At 36.8% G+C, this 9,166-nt stretch overlaps 1 long non-coding RNA gene across 1 annotated transcript; it reads right to left on the bottom strand.

The window, feature by feature from the left end:
- Positions 1 to 2,253: 2,253 nt before the first annotated feature.
- LOC108506493 lies at positions 2,254 to 5,330 on the bottom strand. Its single transcript, XR_001877782.1, has 3 exons — positions 5,231 to 5,330; positions 3,205 to 3,371; positions 2,254 to 2,406 (listed from the first exon to the last, which is right to left on the bottom strand). It is a non-coding gene; the product is annotated as an uncharacterized LOC108506493 (long non-coding RNA).
- Positions 5,331 to 9,166: the final 3,836 nt, after the last annotated feature.

Raw genomic sequence — 9,166 nt, 5'->3', positions numbered from 1 at the left:
ACTTTCACACATAACTAACTGTGTATGTGGAAATGTGTTTGTATTTTAAGGGTTTAAGTGTTTTTATGTTTGGTGGCTTTTTTCTCCCAACAGTTGTGTCTATTCTAATTTTCTATCTGAAGTCTCTATTTGACACTTAACTGATTTCTTTTTTTCCTCCTCTTTCAGATTACTATCTACTCAGTGAAGTGTCATAAAATACCTGTTTCAACCTAGCTCTCCTCCCCCTTTCTCTTTTAATTTTATTAATACATAATTTGGACTCAGAAATTTCCTAGAATTTTCCTTAGAATTTTCAGAAAACATATGAGTGATTAACTCCTAGTCTGAATCCATATGAGTAGTAAGAGTCACAACATCATCTAATTTCTGCCTGAGACAAACCACCATGTCATCTCATTTCCACCTGCAATAGTCTTCAGAGAAAAAAGTGGTAGTGTATATCCAGAAAGAGAAAGGAAATTACCTAAAGAAATAGATACTTAAAGTGGCATTTGCTGTTATGGCAACTGACATTTTAGGGAGATGTAAAAAATAAGTAACAGGAAACCAAGTCCACTAATTATATTAAGAAGATACTTTTGGAAATATATAGATATTGATTTTTTTGTATCCTATCACATTAATATGTTAAAATGAGATAGTGTAAGAATCAGGGAACAGGCACTAGAAAGCCTTCTATAACATTAATTGTGACATGAACTTCCACAAAGGTCACATTGTATCCTCTGGGGAAAAAAAGGTGAATATCAGAATGAACATTTCTGTAAGAACGTTATAAATAATAGATACTATACAACTACTTCTGCAACTCTTTTCTTGTTTTCCCTAGTTACAAAAGTAATACAGATCATATAAACTTCTGTGACAACAGTTTTGGCTTTTGTGATGCCATTTCTTTGATCTTATGTTAGACAAAATGTATATTATGTAGTCTCAGCCTGAATTTGGTGTTAGCAGAGTACACTGAGGAAATTTTATCTGAAACAACAGCACATTCACACATCTAAAACTAAATGAAGTTATTCCTGTTAGTCAAAGAGAATTCCTTTTATAGAGCAAACTTGCTAAGAAACATGCCTCTTGCTATAAATTAATGTCACTCAAACACAGGCACAATAAAGCCAACAGGCTTCTCACTTTTACCAGTTTTTCTATCAGTTTTCTTATTTGGACTAACTGCAACTAATTCAATAAACTGGAGATAAGAACAAAATCAAGCATAATAGGATTAACAAGTAATTCCTTATTTATGATTAAGGACTGGTATGAGTCCCCGAGTGCTCTACAAAGCTAAGCACAAAGAAAGATTTACTCTGTAACTGAAGCTATTTCAGTGAAATAAGTCTGCTGTGAATATGAGATAATGGTCACACTCTTTCTGCACCCCCATCAGAGACCAATACAGGTACTGAGTGGCAAAGTTACAAGACCTAAAGCAAAGCCAGAAGAAAACATTTCTGACAGGTCAAAAAAAAAAAAAAAAACAAAAATGCTGTCCTAGATTTTATCTGAAAAATCATTTCATATTTCCATTTTCATATGTAGAAAAAACAAATAATGTCCAATTATTTCTAATAATTTAGAAAGTATTATCTAATCGGGACAATGCTGGTGCATCATCATTTTCAAATATTGCTCACCATCACATATGGCTACAGTAGGAGTGTGGGCAGCTCATCCTTTCTAAACATGATTGGCCAAGGTCAGTGCAGAAAAATCAGAATCCACCTCTCACCAAAAATGGGAGGAGCTTTAGTCTGAAAACCACATGCATGTTTTACTGCCCTGGAAATTGTAGAAACACGTGTCCTCACTGTACAGTAGCCAAGACATTCAGAGATTCAGAAGTCCAGCAACCAGACAAAACCTACTAAAAGTATATTCATAGCTAAAAAGCCTTTGTTACATTTCCTGGATGCCAGGCAGAAGGGGAAAAAGGAAACACCTGTTTTCCAGCTTTGCCATAAGGATATCTCATTTATGTCAGGCAATTTGCCACTCAATTGTCAGCAATAATTAGAGTATGTGTGGGAATGAAATACAGAGACTGTATCACTTGAGAGAACTCAAACAACAAATTATTAGCCCTTAAAAACCCTCATGCAGGCCCAACCTCCTGTCCTCAGTTCCGCATCTCTTATCCCTGGCAGGACAGGGCTAATGAAACTGGCTCCATCAGTTTCAGAGGCTGCGTAAGACATCTGCCATTTCTTACCTTGCAAAGTGGGGAGGAGAGAGAAAAAGCAGCAAAAAATACAATTACAGAAGCCAGTATGGAGGCCTAAGATGAACACAGCAAAATGGAGTAGTGCCTCATCTTGTTGAGACTGTTGAGGTGGATTGTTGAGATGACTGAGGGTCTTTCCCTTCTCACACCCCTATGATCATCTGCTTCTGCTTCCACTGCAAAAAAATACACATTGGGTTAAGGATATACAAAAAACAACAAATCACAAATTTCATATGGGTTTGCAACATTTCCCTTGACACAGTTTAAAAATCTGAAGGTAGTGTTGTTTACCTATACTCAAATATAAGCGTACAAAATGAATAATTGCTATGAAGTCAGCAGACAACCTTCTGAGGAGCAGAGCTTTACCTTGCATCCTGTGTTTCAATTTTTAGTGTTTCTGTCTAAACAAACCAGTCTTTGTTTTCATTCCATTTGTTTCTTTGTTATTGGAAAGATTTACATTTACCTTTCCCATGGTGAAGGTCACAAAATGATGGATTAAGCATTAAAAATAATCAGAAAGCATGGCTGAAAGACAGAAAACCTATTGAAATAATGGATCCTTTTTGTGATGATGTTTGAAGATGAACACTTTATATTCACGATGAGTATTTCTTAAAAAGTAAATTCGAAGTCACATCATTACATACAAAAGAGAACATTTAAAAGAAATTTGTGGTACTTTGTCTAAGGCACAAAATATTTATTATTCCAGGCAAAACTGATTTTAAATATAAGTTTAATGTGCTTGCTAACCTTAATCTCATATCTCATTAATGCAGCTTTTTCAAAATGGAAAGACTTAGACTTTGAGAAAAGGGATACACTGTATACAAAGATGTTGGCCAGTCCACAACACTAGATACCAATTACATGGGGATGTCACATGAGACTCTGTAGATGAAATGGCTCTAACTCCAGACTTGAAATATCTGGTCAAGCAGAGATGCAGAAATATGTATTCTCACCTATTGGAAAAACTACTGATCTACCAAATGGCCCAATTCTGTTTTGTAATGTCACTTTGTTCCAGTGTTGGAATCACTTCTGCAGGCGGAGTGCTCCATGGGGGCTTTGATTTCCATATGTCATTTCAAATACTTAGATGTCTCACTTTGAATGTAATAGTGGTTATCTGAAAAAGAAAAAAAATAATCAAACATATATATTTCATGGCATTTCCAAGTTAACTTGTAAACAAGGCCTTGTTGTCTTGATCGTATTCAGCTCGAGAAAGATCTGCATATTCAATCAGTAAAGTAGAAGAAATGAATCACATTTTGAGAGAAGGCAATAGGAAAGTAGCTTAAATTTTGGGTAATTACTAAAAGGCTAGGAAGGGTCTCATTTTTCAAAAGATTGCCAATCAGTACCTTCCTTAAAAGCATCAGATTTTCAGTATGTGGAGTCATGCACATCTGTATGTAAAACAAATGCCAAATAAAATACACACTGTATTTTAACTGCACTTTTCATGCTCTGCTGGGTTGAACCAACCTTGTGGTGCAAGCATGGATGGGGACACAGGTATGATGCAATCAGGGACTTGAGCATGACAGATACACTTGAATGTCATGAATATTTCATCCATGGCAGATATCATCAGACAACAGCAGCCCCTCAGCAAGAAAACCACTTTTCAGAGGCATTCTGAAAGAAGGAAACTCTACATAACTTTTCCTACATCTCCAGGAATCACATCCCCTCTTGTGTTAGGTTTGACACTGAGACAGTTCAACTTTGTCATTCAACAGCATGCAATTATGCTGCAGGATCTCTACTTGCCATTCTCCCTCCCAGAGTGTCTCACTGTCTCCAGTGAACTCTGCCGTATTTTCCAGCAAGAACATCTTTATCTCCTTGCAGGAAAGCATCAGCCTGACTCTCTTGCAGTTGCTTCGCATATACTCAATCACAGAAACATGCAACAGCTGCACAGTAAGTTGTGAAATGACAAATCTAACAGTTCTGTTGTTCATCTTACACAGTTCCCTCTCTCTTTCACTGTCTGCTGACCATAGGTATCTAGCAAATGATCCAAATTAGGCAGTAGACTTGAAAATATTTGAAACAGTTGGTCTGGCCCTTTGAACATCACTTATTATGATGAATGTTTAAATGAGGATGGTCACAATTTGGAAAATGCAACTGAGTCACAATACACAATAGTTCTGTAAAATAACCTTACACTGCAAAGACAGAGCTGAAGAAATGAAAATCTGTCCAGGCATACAAAGAAACTGTGGGTAAGCATTTTATTTAATTTACTACTGTTTTCTTCCTGGTGGAGCCAAGGTTTATAGTATTTCTGGTGTTATTTACCAAAGTCACACAAGATACATCAGAATGTCTTCAATATACACTTTTCTGAACAGTCCTATTTCTCAGGGTCAAACTTAGGTCAAGAGGAGATAAGGCCAAAGAAAATCAAAGCTGAACCAGGAATTCTGTCATAAGAGTGACTGAGGCTAAGGTTAAATACATCTGGTTCTAGCACTGTATTTCTAATAAAAATACACAATTTTAATTTACATTAACATGTTCATAATATTTAAAGTATAGACAACTTCTGAAAAAATGTCAGAAAGCATGAAGTCTCAATTTAATGGTCATATGTTATTAGGTACAGTAATTACTAAAGGAAAGGGGAAAAGGGGAAAAGTGGCTAGAGACTTTTGTTCATTAATCATATCAAATTCACTTTCATTATTTTCCCATTTGCATTTAATATGGACCTGGAATGTCAACTGGGATGTTCAATCTGCATTTTCATTAAAGTATCAGTAAAAATTCTGAAAAAGCAATCCTGAGGCAGATAGAAGGAAAAAGTTAAATACATGCCAATTGTAGTTTCCAGATGCATGACAGATATCATAGGTTTTGGCTAAATAATTAGCAAAACAATATTTCAGATTCTCTAATTTTCAATAGGCCTATGTTTTTCTTGTTTCTGGCATTTCAATTATTAAATCAACATTAATTTAATAATTTTACCTTTGCATATTCTTCCATGTTACTGAACAAGATGCCTTTGTCATCTCTATGGCCACTGATTTTGATTTCATATGCTAGTAAAAATAGGGTTCTCCTAGTTCATTTTGTCTGAAAAACTGTAAAATTTTTAACAATGGGAGTAAAAAATAATTAAATCTCCTTTAAAATGAACATTAATAAAAGTGAAATAGAAGTGAAAATAAAAGAACTAAACAATTTTTTCAAAATATAGGCAGTGATAAAGAGGGAAATGGAAAGAGTATTATAAATACTAGGAGAGGAAATCTTTTAGAAATTAACATCCAAAATTCTTCTTCTTTGTCATAATACACTATTCCTTCTGATTTCACTATCTGACCAAGCAGCAGTTTTGTGGTCTGGAGAGAAGTGCTTTTCAAGGAAAATATCACAAAATCCTTCATAGTTAGTAAAAGGTAAGAAAAAAGAAAATAATACTAATAATGATGTAAGTTAGTAACAGAAACCCTGGTATTCATCACTACACCTCCAGCTGATTAAACAACTCATTGATTGGGTCTTTCTTCTGCATGTTGCTTCATTTAAAATCCTGAAAGGTGATCCATTCCTGTGCCTAGTTCAAAGATGAAACCTCTTATCCCTCCAGATAATGTCTATAGAAGTTCTGCTTGGATATTTTAAGGCTCTCCTGAACAGATATTAAATTTTATGGGGAATCATACCATATTTAAAAGTCCAAAAATCAGTAAAGATTTCTGTACCTAGAAGAGTGTCTCTAAAAGACTAAGCAACAAAATAAAGTTCAGTCTGCAAAATTGAAATTAGAATGAGGAAATTATAGGATCAGTTGTAAAAACTGTCCTGTGTGGCCCACACCACTGACCTACCCTTGCTATAACTTATACCAAAGATTTAAAAAAAAAAAAAATCTTTACTTTTAAAAATGGTTGCTAAGTGACAAAGATACACTAGTTTCATGTTTCATTTTTAAAGGTAAAAGGTGAAATAGCCTCAAGAAGAAAAAAAAGAATCCCTAATTGACATCAAATACCTGATCACCATACTAAGAGAAGGAGATAAACCACATCCTTATGTGGTTCACCTTAAAGAAGAGACAATAAATGTCTGTTGTACCTGAGTAAGAAATCCAGCCCATCTGTGTGGCCAAAGAACTTCCTTCTGACAGCAAGTTTAGTCAGCAAGCAAATTGCAGGTTATCTTGATTACTACAGTGTTTACCATATCTGAAGGATCACACTTGTAGCATTAATTTACTTTTCATAAACTCAGTGCTTAGTATGTAAACTTCTCGTATGGAAGTTGATATGGTATTTTTGCTTATAAAAATTATATCTCAAGGAGTAGCCCTTTAACTAAACACAAATCTTGAGGCATTCAAATGGAGCTGCCATTCGGGAGGTAGGTTGTAGGACCGCTTATAGACAGAGATAGCTAGAAAAATCTGAATTCTTCACTGGTGGCAATGGTATTGGTGTGCGGGCAGCCAGCTGAACTCCCAGCTTTACCTCAGAAGGAAGCAGAGTGGTCCCAGAGCTTGGTGGCCCTGCCTTGAACTCCTGAAACTAAAGCCCAGTCCTCCACCTTCTGAGATACACACAAAATCTGCAAATTTCAGGATTCTGCAGATTTTTCTATGTGGCTCTGAGTGCTGGCCACTCTAAACTGCAGTGGTTAAAGCTGACATACTTCAGACATGTGGCAAGTGGCTATGAAAAGATCTATTTCAATAATCCAAACAAAAAAAAAAAGAAACACATATTCTGGTACAGCAAAATGTCAGCTAGTTGATAGCCAAACCTAGGAGGACAAATTACAGTTTAACATTCATTCCAAACATTTTAAGGACCCTTAAAATGTAAGGCAAATACAATAAATAAGAAGAGCTTTAAGTACATTATTAGTAAATATACTGATATAAGGATCCAGAAAATGTGAATTTTGATTATTGAAACGTTATGTCATCTTGCATATGTCATGTGTTTACTTGTTCTAAAAAACCTGAGCTGGGAATTTTTTTTCTTTCCCCTACATCACTGTAAAAGAAAGATGTTGAATGAGGGAGGGGGAGGGTGTTTGCCCAGGGTGATTGACACACACAAAGAACTGGCTAACAGACCCACATTCCAGGCTGATAGCCCTCAGAAGACTATGGGAGGGAGTTGATGAGTCTTTTTTTCCTCTCCTTGGGAAACAGCAGTCACTCCACTTTTGCCCTGACTCAGAGAGGGTGTTTGTGCCAGGGGTTCTGTGGTTCTTTTTGTTTTTCGGCCAGGTCATCTGGCTGCTTCTGGCCCCGGTTCGCCTCCATTCTCCTGCGCCCTGTTCTGCCCCCAGCCCAGACTTGTTCAGATTTCATCGGAGAGGCTTGGCCTATCTGCCAAGGAACCTTTGGGGGAGTCCCTGCCAGAGCCAGTCACCAACAGTATTAGTCTGTGGAAAGAGCCCCTTTTTCCCCTTCCCCTTCTCTCTGGGGGGGGCGATCTCCATTTTGGCTCCTCCCGCACACCGGGCCCCACATGGTGACCACCAGTGGTCCAACAGCGCCCCCTGCTGGCCAACAAACACGGAGCAACTGCAGGCTCCGCTCCCCCAGTGATCCAACAGCGCCCCCTGCTGACCGTGGTTAGAATTGCGCCAAAAGGTGGAAAGTACTGAACTGTTTCCTTTTTGAAGGGGATTTTTGGGTACAGGATTGTTGTTTAGTTGTTTTTGTGTTCTTTTGTTGTTCTGCCAATACACATATATCCTTTATTAAGGGGCTGTTATCTTTTCTTTCTCCATACTTCCTCAATTGGACCCTCTTTATTTTGGATTTACAATTACTTAGGGAGAGGAACTTGGTCATCCTTCTTAGCAAAACACTTCAGTCTCATTAAACTGAGACAGTATATAGTAAATAAAATAAAATGGACAAGAAATAGAGTCATTGTTCTTTCTCATTCTAGGAATAGTTTACATATGAGAAGTTTCACAAACGTGCTTATCCCTTCCTTTGTTCTTAAGTCTCTATTTAACACTCTACTAATGCAGATTAGAACTAGTAGCAAATAGTACTGACACATCAGACATATGATGTAGTTTCAATTAGGATGTACGTAATGCATATTGCTGCAATTTAGCACTGTAGTTAAAGTTCTAAGAGTAGTGCAAATTCAACATAATGATAATAAAACATCAAGAAAACTTTGATGGCATTGAAATGGCATTTTTTAAAAATGACCCTATAAATGAGTCTTTAAAAAGTATATATCTGAGTTTTGAGCTTTCTGCATCTCAGTGCGCAAGATCCATTGGAAAACCATTTCTTAACATTTAAATTATTCTTTGTTAACTCGTGGTTTTGTGATCAAATTGTGTCTATTGCAAGATATTCTCTCAAGTCACTTTTATTAAAATAGCTTTTTAGAGGACTTTTGCAATTTCTGGCATCTCTTTCTTAGTAATTAAGCATACTGACCCTCCTAAATCAAGAAAAGCTTACCCTGATAGAGTTCTGTTTTGGTATTGACAGAAGAGAGGTCCAACTCTTCTGTTTCTCCAGCTTCTTCCCACCTTCATAGAATTCTCTCATCCGTGATGAAGGAATATTATGATTTTTCTTGCCTTGGCTCTGTCAAGGTAAGGAAGGAAAGTGACCTGTCTTAAAGAACTACACTGACCAATGTCCAATAACTTCTACTGACTGTAGACTTAATGCTGAATTTTAAAAATCCTGTATGTTGATTTATCATGCTTATAGTCAAGGAATAACTTAATTTCAATTTTACTGATTGCTGATCATGCTTCTCTTGAGTCATTAGGGTGCATGATATTATTTCATGTGAACTACAAACTCACTGACTGACCTTGGCTCCCCCCTCACACTGCTGCCACGGTGGCAGCCTGAGAACAGGGCACAGAGGCCCTGCAGGAGCTTGAGTCTCCTGGAGATACCAG

This window comes from Lepidothrix coronata, unplaced genomic scaffold (genome assembly GCF_001604755.1).
Source record: "Lepidothrix coronata isolate B3197 unplaced genomic scaffold, Lepidothrix_coronata-1.0 Scaffold216, whole genome shotgun sequence".
Lineage (NCBI taxonomy): Eukaryota > Metazoa > Chordata > Aves > Passeriformes > Pipridae > Lepidothrix > Lepidothrix coronata.
Note: the sequence above shows the minus strand (reverse complement) of the source record. Positions and strands in the feature narration are given on the sequence as shown.